General features: G+C 38.0%; 1 pseudogene; it reads right to left on the reverse strand.

Annotated features, from left to right (window-relative positions):
* Positions 1 to 2,015: 2,015 nt before the first annotated feature.
* Positions 2,016 to 12,443, reverse strand: LOC129408857 (disco-interacting protein 2 homolog B-A-like; annotated as a pseudogene).
* Positions 12,444 to 12,536: the final 93 nt, after the last annotated feature.

The following is a 12,536-nucleotide window of genomic DNA, read 5'->3' on the forward strand; positions in this document are numbered from 1 at the left end:
CTGCGGGGAGCCTGAAGTGGGATCGAGCGCGGCTTAAACGGATTTGTCGCTCGTCGGTCTGAGGACGGCGGCGAGGATTACACTGTAAAAACAAACACGGCGGCGGCGAGGAGGAGGAGGAGGAGCGGCGAGGTGCGCGTCTAAGTAGTAGTAGCAGTAGTAGTAGTAGTAGTAGTAGTAGTAGTAGTAGTAGTAGTAGTAGTAGTAGTAGTAGTAGTAGTAGTAGTAGTAGTAGTAGTAGTAGTAGTAGTAGTAGTAGTAGTAGTAGGAGTAGTAGTAGTAGTAGTAGTAGTAGTAGTAGTAGTAGTAGTAGTAGTAGTAGTAGTAGTAGTAGTAGTAGTAGTAGTAGTAGTAGTAGTAGTAGTAGTAGTAGGTAGGAGTAGTAGTAGTCAGTAGTAGTAGTAGTAGTAGTAGTAGTAGTAGTAGTAGTAGTAGTAGTAGTAGTAGTAGCTAGTAGTAGTAGTAGTAGTAGTAGTAGAGTAGTAGGTAGTAGTAGTAGTAGTGTAGTAGTAAGTAGTAGTAGTAGTAGGAGTAGTAGTAGTAGTAGTAGTAGTAGTAGTAGTAGTAGTAGTAGTAGTAGTAGTAGTAGTAGTAGTAGTAGTAGTAAGTAGTAGTAGTAGTAGTAGTAGTAGTAGTAGTAGTAGTAGTAGTAGTAGTAGTAGTAGTAGTAGTAGTAGTAGTAGTAGTAGTAGTAGTAGTAGTAGTAGTAGTAGTAGTAGTAGTAGTAGTAGTAGTAGTAGTAGTAGTAGTAGTAGTAGTAGTAGTAGTAGTAGTAGTAGTAGTAGTAGTAGTAGTAGTAGTAGTAGTAGGAGTAGTAGTAGTAGGAGTAGTAGTAGTAGTAGTAGTAGTAGTAGTAGTAGTAGTAGTAGTAGTAGTAGTAGTAGTAGTAGTAGTAGTAGGTAGTAGTAGTAGTAGTAGTAGTAGTAGTAGTAGTAGCAGTAGTAGTAGTAGTAGTAGTAGTAGTAGTAGTAGTAGTAGTAGTAGTAGTAGTAGTAGTAGTAGTAGTAGTAGTAGTAGTAGTAGTAGTAGTAGTAGGAGTAGTAGTAGTAGTAGTAGTAGTAGTAGTAGTAGTAGTAGTAGCAGTAGTAGTAGTAGTAGTAGTAGTAGTAGTAGTAGGAGTAGCAGTAGTAGTAGTAGTAGTAGTAGTAGGATAGCAGTAGCAGTAGTAGTAGTAGTAGTAGTAGTAGTAGTAGTAGTAGTAGTAGTAGTAGTAGTAGTAGTAGTAGTAGTAGTAGTAGTAGTAGCAGTAGTAGTAGTAGTAGTAGTAGTAGTAGTAGTAGTAGTAGTAGTAGTAGCAGTAGTAGTAGTAGTAGTAGTAGTAGTAGTAGTAGTAGTAGTAGCAGTAGTAGTAGTAGTAGAGTAGTAGTAGTAGTAGTAGTATAGTAGTTGTAGTAGTAGTAGTAGTTAGTAGTAGTAGTAGTAGTTAGTAGTAGTAGTAGTAGTAGTAGTAGTAGTAGTAGTAGAGTAGTAGTAGTAGTAGTAGTAGTAGTAGCAGTAGTCATCATAGTAGTCATAGTAGTAGTCATAGTCTCGTAGTGGTCGTAGTTGCAGTAGTAGTAGTCGTAGTCGTAGTTGTAGTAATAGTAGTAGTAGTAGTAGTCATAGTCGTTGTCGTAGTAGCAGTAGTCGTAGTAGTAGTCGTAGTCATAGTAGTAGTCGTTGTAGTCGTCCTAGTAGTCGTCGTAGTAGTAGTAGTAGTTGTCGTAGTAGTCGTAGTTGTTGTAGTCATAGTCGTCGTAGCAGTAGTAGTAGTCGTAGTCATAGTTGTAGTCGTAGTAGTATTTAGCTCACCCAGACATCTATTTGTACCAGGCATGTATTTGTACTACATTAAGCACAAATGCACAAATAGTTGAATCCAAAAATACTATATACTATCAGCTTCATATTTAGGCAGCTCAACTATGAAAAAATGTACTTCATGATTACTAGAAACATTTTTTTTTCCTACACAATTAACTGAAATCTAACATCTACTAATTCCCTGAGAGCAGAAAGTAAAAGTGTGTAAGAGTTTAACGTACGTCGATGATCATGCGCACGGTGGGCAGAGTGGCAGCCAGGTTCTGTGGGTGAGGAGGTCTGACGTTGACTGGGACACATCCAGCGTAAAGACACCCATAAAACGCTGCGATCAGGTCGATGCCTAAAGGACACAGAGATACCTCGGATGAGAAAACAAACACTGGAGACTGGCAACGTATTTAACAGCGCAGATCTGTGGAGAGGAGAGTCCACCCATAAATAAAAGTAAGATAAATATGTTTAGTGCTGTAAGATGAAATGCAATTCTATGGAACATTTTAGACAAAGAATAACATCTTTCTATATCTGTTAGCAGACCCTTCACCAGGAAAAGTTACATAGTGTAGCTTTAAAGTAAGACAATAATTAAGGGTTGGAAAAATATATACACTGTATATGTTTTTGACATTTGGTGTGGACTAAAAATGGTTACACCTTTTGTTTATTCCTTTTGAGAGGCTGTTGTGTTACAAGACAGCAAACTATACAATTATTAGAGATGGGACAAGATCTCATGCCACAAGATCTCGCAGAGACAAAACTGCCACAAGATCATGCACAAATGAGAAAAATGATCTTGTGAGATTTTTTTACCCTGAATTTACCACTGACTTGGACTAAAAAAAGAGTTAAGAGCTGGTGAGTTATACAGTTTGTGAAGTTGCAGTTCCAAAAAGCAGTACAATGACCGCTCAAGTATCACATAAAAATAAATAAACATAGTGTAGCCAGAATTGTGTAATGGATTGCACTACTTACTTATTACAAATTATGTCAAAATCTTGTCTTGTCTTGTTCTCGTGGACACAATGTTGTGGTGTGTCTCCTGAAAACTGTGTTTCGTCCCACCCATAACAATGATGTATTATTAAATCATTGAAATATTTAAGCAAAAACTGTGAACTCAACTGCCCAATTGATTAATTCTAAATCTGGTCAAACTCTTGTGTCTCATCCCACCCCAAATATTTCATAATCCAATCCATGAGGCCAAATCTGCATATACACAGTTTTTTGTTTTTCACACTCAAAAAATCAGATATAAAAGAAAAAAAAAACACAATATAATAAATATTGTTTGAGACCTGGGGGGTAGAGCAGCACCACGTTCTCCCCTGTGTTGATGCTTCCTTTCTCCATCAGAGCTGCTGCGATCTTCTCGGCTCTTTTATGGAGCTGCACACACGTGGCTGTGCACACAGTCATGCCCTGGACAAAAACATACACACATTTTAGAACCACAAACGTATCACATACAGGGAATGTAACTTCATTACATTCATCAAGCCAAAATAAAACAGCGAAAACGTTGACATTTTTTTAACATGTAAAACTACACTGCAAAACTTTTTTAGAGGAACAGCCGCCTCCTACTTCTGTCCATGGAAGTGTTCGCCTCAGCGACCCTGTGAGTCAGCATGTTTTTCAGGTATTTTTGAGCGATAAAAAACACTTCCTATCCTAGACAGAAGTTTATTTAATGCCATTTTAATGCAAATTTCTAGACAAAGCATTAACATGGATACAAGCAGAAGGCTATGCTGGACCCTCCATCAGAAAAGTTAAGCAATTCCTTTTATTCTATGTTAAAATCCCAATGACAAAGTCACAAGGAATCTGACCTGACAGGCCTAAAAACATTTAGAGGGCCTTTTTTGATACAAAATTATGGTTCAAAACTTTTCCCACAGTTGAGTCCTGACCTTTGCATTGAGCAGGACAAATAAGACATGGTCTGGGTCGCTCTGGGCCCTCCACTGCAGAGCCTCGGCCAGGTACTGGTGCTGAAGGAAAAAGAAGACACAAATCAGATGTTTGATCAAAGAAAAACTATTGAATAGTTTGTTACTAAAGCCACAACAGGGAGAATTCTCATCTGGTTATTACAACAGAGCCTGAGTTACACAGAGAGCAGCTGTGGGTGAAATGCAAAATAACAAAGCAACACTATGCAGCTTTTCTGAGAGAGACTAGCAACACTGAAGACAGATCATTCAAAACTATCCGATTATCCAGAGATACAGATTTGTCAACAGTCTGATCATCTTTGCATTTACATGCTTGAAGTTGTAAAGATACATAGTGCTCCTTTAACCCTTTGCCTAGCTTAGCATATCTCAACAACACATGCTTTTATGAGCATGTCCAAGGGCGGTTCTAAGGGGGGAGTAGGGGTCCCTCCTGAGCCTTGGCCCCTAAATGCTCCTCTGAACAATTTAGTGAAAACTGAAAAGCGCTGTCATAGATTAAAGAGGTGAAAAAGTAATAGAAACTGTAATGTAATGTTATATGCAAAGGTGTTTTTATTAGCTGAGAATCAGGAAGGGCTAGAGAACACTGGTGTGCTATTAGCATGCTAGTTGTTTTCAGCAATAACGTGATGACAAAACTCTGCTCTGGTCTCTGAAAGTTGTGAAAAGTGCTTATAAACTCATCGTGGTGAATATTTAAAATGCTCTGAATGCATAAGGTAAGTGAGGAAGAACTTTGGAAAGTGAATTAATTCAGTTTTTCATGTTTTTAAGACAATAGAATTAGGCACAGCTTGTTTATTAATGTAACAAATAGAAGGCAAAAATATATTTTCTGTTAAACCAACGTGAAAACTTTAAAATACAACATTAAAAACTTATATCAACAATTTAGGCCCCCCCCCGGTAAAGTGGTGTAGAACCGCCCCTGATAATGCTAAGTTCAAACACAACAAGGCTGAGACATCGGGAAAAGCACAGGTAAAAGTATAATTAGCATAATAATAAAATGTAAATTAATATATAAAATGAAGAATGAGGGGAGTAGCCAGCAGGTTGTGTTTGGTAGATTTCTTACCATCACAGTTGGCCACATACAGAGCTACAGTGAAGAAAAGAGGAGGAGGAGAGAGAGAAAGAGAGAGAACGAGAAAGAGAAAGAGAGAGAGAGGGGTAGAGAAGAAGAAGCCAGAATCTCTATTATAACTACACAACTATCAAATGTAGTGTGTTCAGATCATGTTTAAAAAATTACAACATATATTTAAAAATGGACATGCTGATGTGTGCTGCAAGAAAGTGAGTTAAAAGGACTGGAATTATAATCATCATTTGAATAATTGGAACTTTTTAGGTTTTATTTTTAAAAGAATTTCAAGCTTGTGGAGAAAAAAGGCTTTTTTTTTTTTTCCAACTTCTCTGGTAAATAATTACTTTGGCACAGTAGGTCAGTATTACAAAATAACATTAATGATCTTAAATTTGTAAAAAAAAAATAATAATAATAACAAAAATAATAAAAAATACAAATAAAATATTAAATAAAAAATAGGGATAGTGCAGGAAGACTGCTTAAAAAAAATTTTTTTTAAAATGAATAATTAAAAAATAAAAATACTAATAAAAAAATTTATAAAAATAAAAATAGGGATAGTGCAAAAACTGCTTAAAAAAAAAGAAAAAAAAAATAAAAAAAAACAAAAAAATAAAAAATAAAATAAAAATAGGGATAGTGCAGAAAGACTGCTTAAAAAAAAAAAAAAAAATAAAATAAAACAAAAAAGAAGATAATTCAAGTCCTTTTAACTCATATAGAAATTCCTTTTTTGCAGATATGGATTACGAGAATAAAATTACCCAGTGTTTAAAGTTGGTTGGAGAGTTGGAAGTTTTTACCTTTCGTACGAGATCCTGGTCGTCGATCATTCCCAGGTCTCGTCCGGCCGCCTGCGCGATTCTCTTCCCGGCCACTAGGTTTCCCACCATCACAGATGCAGGGCCCACTCCCACTACATCCAGGACAATACAAAATATTCAAATCTACTGAACAGACCTAGTGTATTTGACTTGTGTAAAGAAGTTTCTGACTGGTGTCTAATTATTTAGCATTGGGTGTGAAGATTGCAACAAGACCAAGACTAGTTCAAGATCTGGAGAAATGCAGAGGACAAATTTCCCTACAGAGACATTAAAGTGTACCTTACCTAAAAGCCCTGCTACTACTACTTTTGTTATTTATTTAATTTCATTACATCAGGGGTGTCAAACGGCCCGAGGGCCAGATCCGGCCCTCCAAGACCTTTAATCTGGCCCTTGGCTGATTTTCTACTAAAATATTTTAATTATATTTTAAAACCTGAAGACAGAATTTGCAATTTTTCGCACACCATTCACAGTCAAAACCTCTGATTTGCCCACAGACATGCAACTAGAATTTTCAACTAGATTTACAGTTACTACCTTTGTGAGCAGGTTTTCTCAGTAATGAACATTAATAAAACAAAGCTGCGCTCAAAGCTGAACACAAGCACTTGAATGACATTCTGAAGACAGCAGCTACTCAGGACATGGTGCCTGATATTGACACACTTGTGCAGGTTAAAAGATGCCAAGTTTCAGGAGCAAAAAGAAAGCATGACTAAATTCTATGAAATGCATACAAGTTAATGTTAAAACTTTGTGTTGAAATTGCATTTTTCTTCAAGTTTCAGGTTGTTCATAAGTAAAAGAAAGAGTTCATCAATTAAAAAAGATTTCTGTAATAGATTTGCGTTTCTCTGCACAAATATTTGAATTTATTGTTATTTTTGGGGTTTATATGACATGAGTTTTCTGATCCGGCCCCTTTGGGATCAAAGTAGGTTGGATACGGCCCCCGGACCAAAATGAGTTTCACACCCCTGCGTTAGATGAAATGTCCTGTATGAGCATGTACAGACCTGGTTGCTTCTGCCTGGGCTTGGGCAGGTTGGTGACGCAGGTGTGGGGGCACATGAGGATGTTACAGGGGTGAAGACTTCCCTCCAGAAAAAAACTGCTTCGTGTCCGAGATGTGGATCCCCCCGAGAGGAGTTTTGGGAAGAGTGTTCGCAGGGACCAGGGCCAGACAGTAGAGCCCCACCTGGTGAATGCTGTCAATGGCCTATAAGAGAGAAGAACAGGAAAAAAAATACTATTATAAACTCTAGATACATGAGATTAATCTGTTTATTGCAGTACAGGTTCATGCAATAATCAGTATCACAAGAAATACAATGCAGCAGTACAAAGTTTTCCATCTGACAGAAATGTACTTATTTTTTTTATTTTTTTTAAGTGAAATGTTAAAAAAAGGGAGATTTGAATCATGGTTCCCTCATTCTGTCATTCTTTAGCAATGCTTTGGTCTTTTCTAGTTTGTATTTTGACACGTGTGCTTAGTATGAACGAAGGCATGTACAGTTTTGTTTTAAATACTGAATACTGCATCTTTTTGTCATGTCTTTTAAAATTGTGTGGCAAATTTAATCACTTGCAATTAATTTTTTGTCCAAATTGGTGCAGCCCCAGAGCTTGGTGCAGTTTCTCTGTGGTTGTACCTGCAGTACTCGGCTCATCCACTGGAAGCTGTCCTCTTCACTGGCGTCTGGTCTCTGCTCTGCCACGATCACCACTCGCTCGTCGTAAAACACCGTCACCGAAAACACTGCAATCCTACACAACGGAATATACAGCAATGAGAACGATTCAACTTGAATGCACAAACATTAATGACAAAATCATTTAAGTACATATTGTATTTTGAGTGTTTCTAAAAAAAGTAGATCCTATTATTATATCGGTAGCTAAACAGTGAAATAAAAGAGCTTAAAAATATTTCCATCTTTCAGGCCATCTGCTTCTCACCACCTTAAGCACATGTGTCTTCTTTTAATGAGTTTTTTCCTCTCCTTTAACTCTTTCTTCCACTTTTCTACATCACTTTTCTGCGTCTCACTTCCTTTATCTCCATCTTGTTACATTCCACCGTTTTCTCATAACTACTATTTTTTGTGGGGGTTTATTTTATAAAAAAAAAATGCTGTCATTAATAATGGACATTACAGCTCCCTAATGTGTTACAAACATGCATTTTTGGCAACGATCTAATAAACAAACTATTTAAAAAGCACATATTTTTAGAAGTTCTGGAGAGAGGAGTAATAATATATCACATTATACTGCTAAGTAAGATTTACTACTGGTAAATCATTGTTCCAAATCATGATATACTCGGTTTACACCACTAGATGTCACCAGAGATATATAAGACTCTTCACATCAGTCACCTTCCTGACAAGCTACTGTCTTTTAAGATAAATATAATAAATTTTCTGGTTAGTAAAGATTGGTAATGTTATAAAACAGTAAAACACTTCCGAAGTAAGGGATGCACAATTGTGGAAAAAAAATGTAATTATGAGTATTGTGACGGTGATTACGATTCATTCTTTTCTGAGTACACAGTGCAAACAACTCCAGTACAAGAATCCTATACATTTCAGAACATGTTTGTAGATCTAGACTACTGTACATAGGGTTTTTCTATAAAGACAGAGTCATTTGTCTGTTGCAGAGAACATCTATTATTATTGCAGCCTTTTACCTTCCTCTGTAAACAGTTTTGACAGGCTCCACGGCCAGAGCAGTGGCCACGAGGTCGTCGGCGTTATGTCTCCTTCCACTGACCATCAGCAGACCCTCAATTTTACCCACCACAAAGATCAGACTGCCCTTTAAACAGAGAGGAAAATACTATTAGAATCAAGGCAAAATCCAAGACATCTTTAGACATTTAAGTTTACTTTTTACTCTTTACTCTGCTCTTACAGTACACTGTGTGGGAGAAGAGCAAAAAACAGTAACAGTTTGTTTTAGGTTAAATTTATCAACATGTAACTACTTACATTACATTTACAGTGGTACCCCTTAATGGTGCACTGTGCAACTTTTCTGGTGGAGGGTCCACTACTTGTCTCTATGGAGATGATATTGCAGTTCATCTCTGGTCCAGTGACCCTCAGTATTCTGTATAGTTAAAAGTGACCAGTGCTCAGAGTGCACTTGCGCAGTCCGGTAATGCTGGTGGAGGTGCAGCGGAGCTCTGAATTTATTCAGCAGCCTTTTTACTTCATAAACATACATGTGGTCTCACATACGCAGAGCAAAGCTCCTGTTCTGAGTGTCAAACCGCAACAAAAACCGCTCCGACACACAGGAGTCACAATGAGACGTACTGTATGCAAATTAGCATAACTAGTTACATGTTAGTGTGTACCCTAAAATAAAGCGTTATCAGATTTACATATACATTTACATATATAATATAATCTATTTCCCTGTACTTACTGGTCCAACAAACCCAAGCAGTCCAGACCTCACAAATGGGATCTCTCCAATTGGAACTCCATTTGCATTGACTGGTATCACCTGGACAAGACAAACACCATCAATTTGAATAAAAAACAGCATTAACACCGTTAGATGTGATTGTGACCTCAAACCTCAAATGTGTTCTTGGTGAGTCCGGGCAGACCGTAGTACATGGTTCCTCCAGCACGAGAGTTTATGATAATTTCTCCGATCTCGTCTGTTTTACACAACTGAGGAGGTCCATCCGGTTTCACTATACACATCAGGGCTACGAGCAGGGAGAGGAAGAGTTCACTGTATGTAAAGTACATCATCATTTTACCACCAAATGAAGCTGACTGTTCCATCATGTAATAGTATGTTCTTGTACTTTTTAAAAAGGGGAACACACACACACACAAAAACACTAAAAAACGTAAAACTGGAACAAAACAAAATTTGCGCAGCTGTGGCTACAGAAGTATCATATCAGTACCAACTACAGAATGAATAATGGCACACTGTAGAACTTTGAGGGGCAAGCCTATGAAGTTCATTAAGTGTCTCCAATTGTAATCTCATTACAGAAAAAAACATGGTCGCTTATGAGTAAAAAAGAAAGAACTGATTCTACAAAATCTATGAGAATCACTAGAATGTGTTAATCGGGGGTAAAAATGTGTGCTTCACTGATGCACTGTATCATCTGGTTCCAGACTCTCCTGTATTCAAACAGAAATAAGAAGAGACTGACTCCAGACAAGAGCAACATAAACCTCTCATTATTAGAAACTGTTGGATGCCCATCCCCTTTTCCTCTCTCCTCATTCTCCACTCCCTCCTCCCTCCCTCCTCTCCTCTCCTCCTCTCTCCTCCTCCTCTCCTCTCTCACCTCCGGGCATCACATGGCCCACGTCCTGAACAGTGAGGGCAGAGTTCTTGTCCTCTGTATTGACTCGGATCACACCATGACTGAGGCCGGTCATAGAGAGGATGGCCCGAGCGGGGAGGGGGGCACCAGGTACACCCGGTCTGAAAACATAAAACACATCACAGGTTAACGTCTACTGTAACTGATTTTACTGACAAGCCTCGCACATTTTAAGAATTGACAAAAAGAAACTAATACATGAATCACATTACAGAACATGTTCATACAGATCTAAACTACAGGGTTAGCAGTTTTAATGCAGAATAACGGAGAAGATTAGCAAATTGCAGCCTTTGCAATTTGCTAAATGAATCCATTCAAACAGTGATATCGATTGTGACAAATCTTGTCGCTCTACCACATGATTACATGATCACAGAAAAAAAAGACAGACACAAGCAACCGTGACCCTCTCTCCGCTCTCCCACGTGCTGATGCTGCCATCTGCTCCACACCTCATACAATGAACTCAAACAACAAGAAATATGGAAATGAAAGCAAAGTGTGGCATGATTTGTTCTCTATCAATGACTGAATCTTGAACCTTTGAGAAAAAGCCAGTCACTGTAAAAGTAACAACAAGATTTCACTAGAGTCATCAGTGTATCATAGAGCAAGTTTCAAAGGCAGCTCATTAAGAGTAGACTGATTACAGCACCAGACCAACTATGGCGCTGACTTGACTCATAAAACTAGAGACACTTAAGTGTCTGGTCCACAACTACTTAGACTTAGTAGCTCACATATCACATTAGAATAACAAAGAGAAAAAATTATATCAATGGTAATAATAACTTCTAAACTAGATGTTAGTTAAATTGTTCACTATTTTGATTTAATGACAACATTATTATTGTTTTTAATAATAAAACAAAACTGAAACATTAAGCAGACTTTCTCAAATTGGTAGTTTCTTATGCTGATTGTACCACAGGTTTTTTTATTGTGTCTATCATGTTGCATATTGTATCTATAGTCCACTTTTTACAAGTCAGATTTTTTTTGTAATTGTGTATGTCTATGGAGCCATCTATACGTATATCCTGTATTAAAAGCAGACAGTTAAATGAGGATACAGACATAAATATAGGAGAGCAGTAGACAGTTAAACCAGGACATAGACATAATACATGCAGTAGAGTGGACTGACCTGCGGATGGCGACAGTGAGAGCCTCTGGAGACGCTGCACAGGGACAGATCACCTCCGGCTTCAGCCCATGAGACTGGAACACATTTAAGAAGGCATCGCACGAAGACACAGACCCTGCAAAAAACATCATTTGAAATGTTCAATCATTTCCTCATAGTTAATGGTCAATATTTATTCTAATTCATAGTATAGATTAAATACAGGTTCTCTTCCAACAAACAATGTATATATGTAGTTAGACTCACATGGATTAGCTCCATCGGCCACTATGAGCATCCTGAGTGAGGTGAAGCTGGTGTCACGCTGTTCTCTGTGCGCCATCATGGCCCAGTGCAGGTCCCGGCACTTCACCAGAGCCACGCGCGCTGGAAACACACATCATAGAAAAAGTTTCTTAGTTATCAGTTCAAACAGGATTCATTTTTCATTAATTTTTTTCCTCTCTTCATAGACTGCAGCACATTGTGAGCTCTGAGAAGATGATCTGCTGCAGCCTCCATCTCTCCAGGACCTACACGTCTCCAGGACTCTAATCCTCCAGCTGAGGTAGTCCTGACCAAACTGAGCTCAACATCTGAATATGGATCACTGACCACTTGCCCCAAAGCCACTGAACTGATCAAATGCAGAAGACTAACTCTTAAACAGGATCAATAAAGTTTACCTTACACCAATCTGAGGTATGTGTACCAGTGGAGGTAAGACAAAGTAAGATAAGGAGAGACAAATACTAGTATATTCCTTTCCTTTTGTGTTAATCATCACTTTGAACTACCTTATTTGTGGTTTAGTGCCATATTTGAACTTGGGTAAACCATTTCAGGCCATTTAAACTAGGCCTAATGAAGTCCTGGTTTAGATCTGACGGTACTTGGAAAGCCAAATATTATCATAAGCTGTGTAACATGGAATGAAACGTTTAAGAAGTGAAGTGAAGTGTGGGAGGGGACTGGAAATGTAAAAGCTTTACTTCATTCATCCCCTTTTCAAATCTTGAGTGTTCGTATCTGCACCTGTATTGTTATGTTGTTCTGTGAATTGTATGTGCAGATTTGAACTAACTAACTAACTAACTAAGAGCCACTGAACCCCTGATGATAAGGTTCTAGCAGTGTACCCACCTCTGTGTATGTGGACCCTCTGGACCCAGGACAGAGGACAGGCCTTCATCACAGCATAAGGAACACTGATGGTATGGATTCTGTTCATCACAGCCTGAACAAAAAATATGACAAAAATACAGTTAAAATTAAAATATAGGAACACTTCACTCAACAATGATTCTTGCTTTTACAAATAGTTCTTAAA

This window comes from Boleophthalmus pectinirostris, unplaced genomic scaffold, assembly GCF_026225935.1.
Source record: "Boleophthalmus pectinirostris isolate CB_2022bp ecotype Guang Dong unplaced genomic scaffold, ASM2622593v1 HiC_scaffold_1720, whole genome shotgun sequence".
NCBI classification, from domain to species: Eukaryota; Metazoa; Chordata; class Actinopteri; order Gobiiformes; family Gobiidae; genus Boleophthalmus; species Boleophthalmus pectinirostris.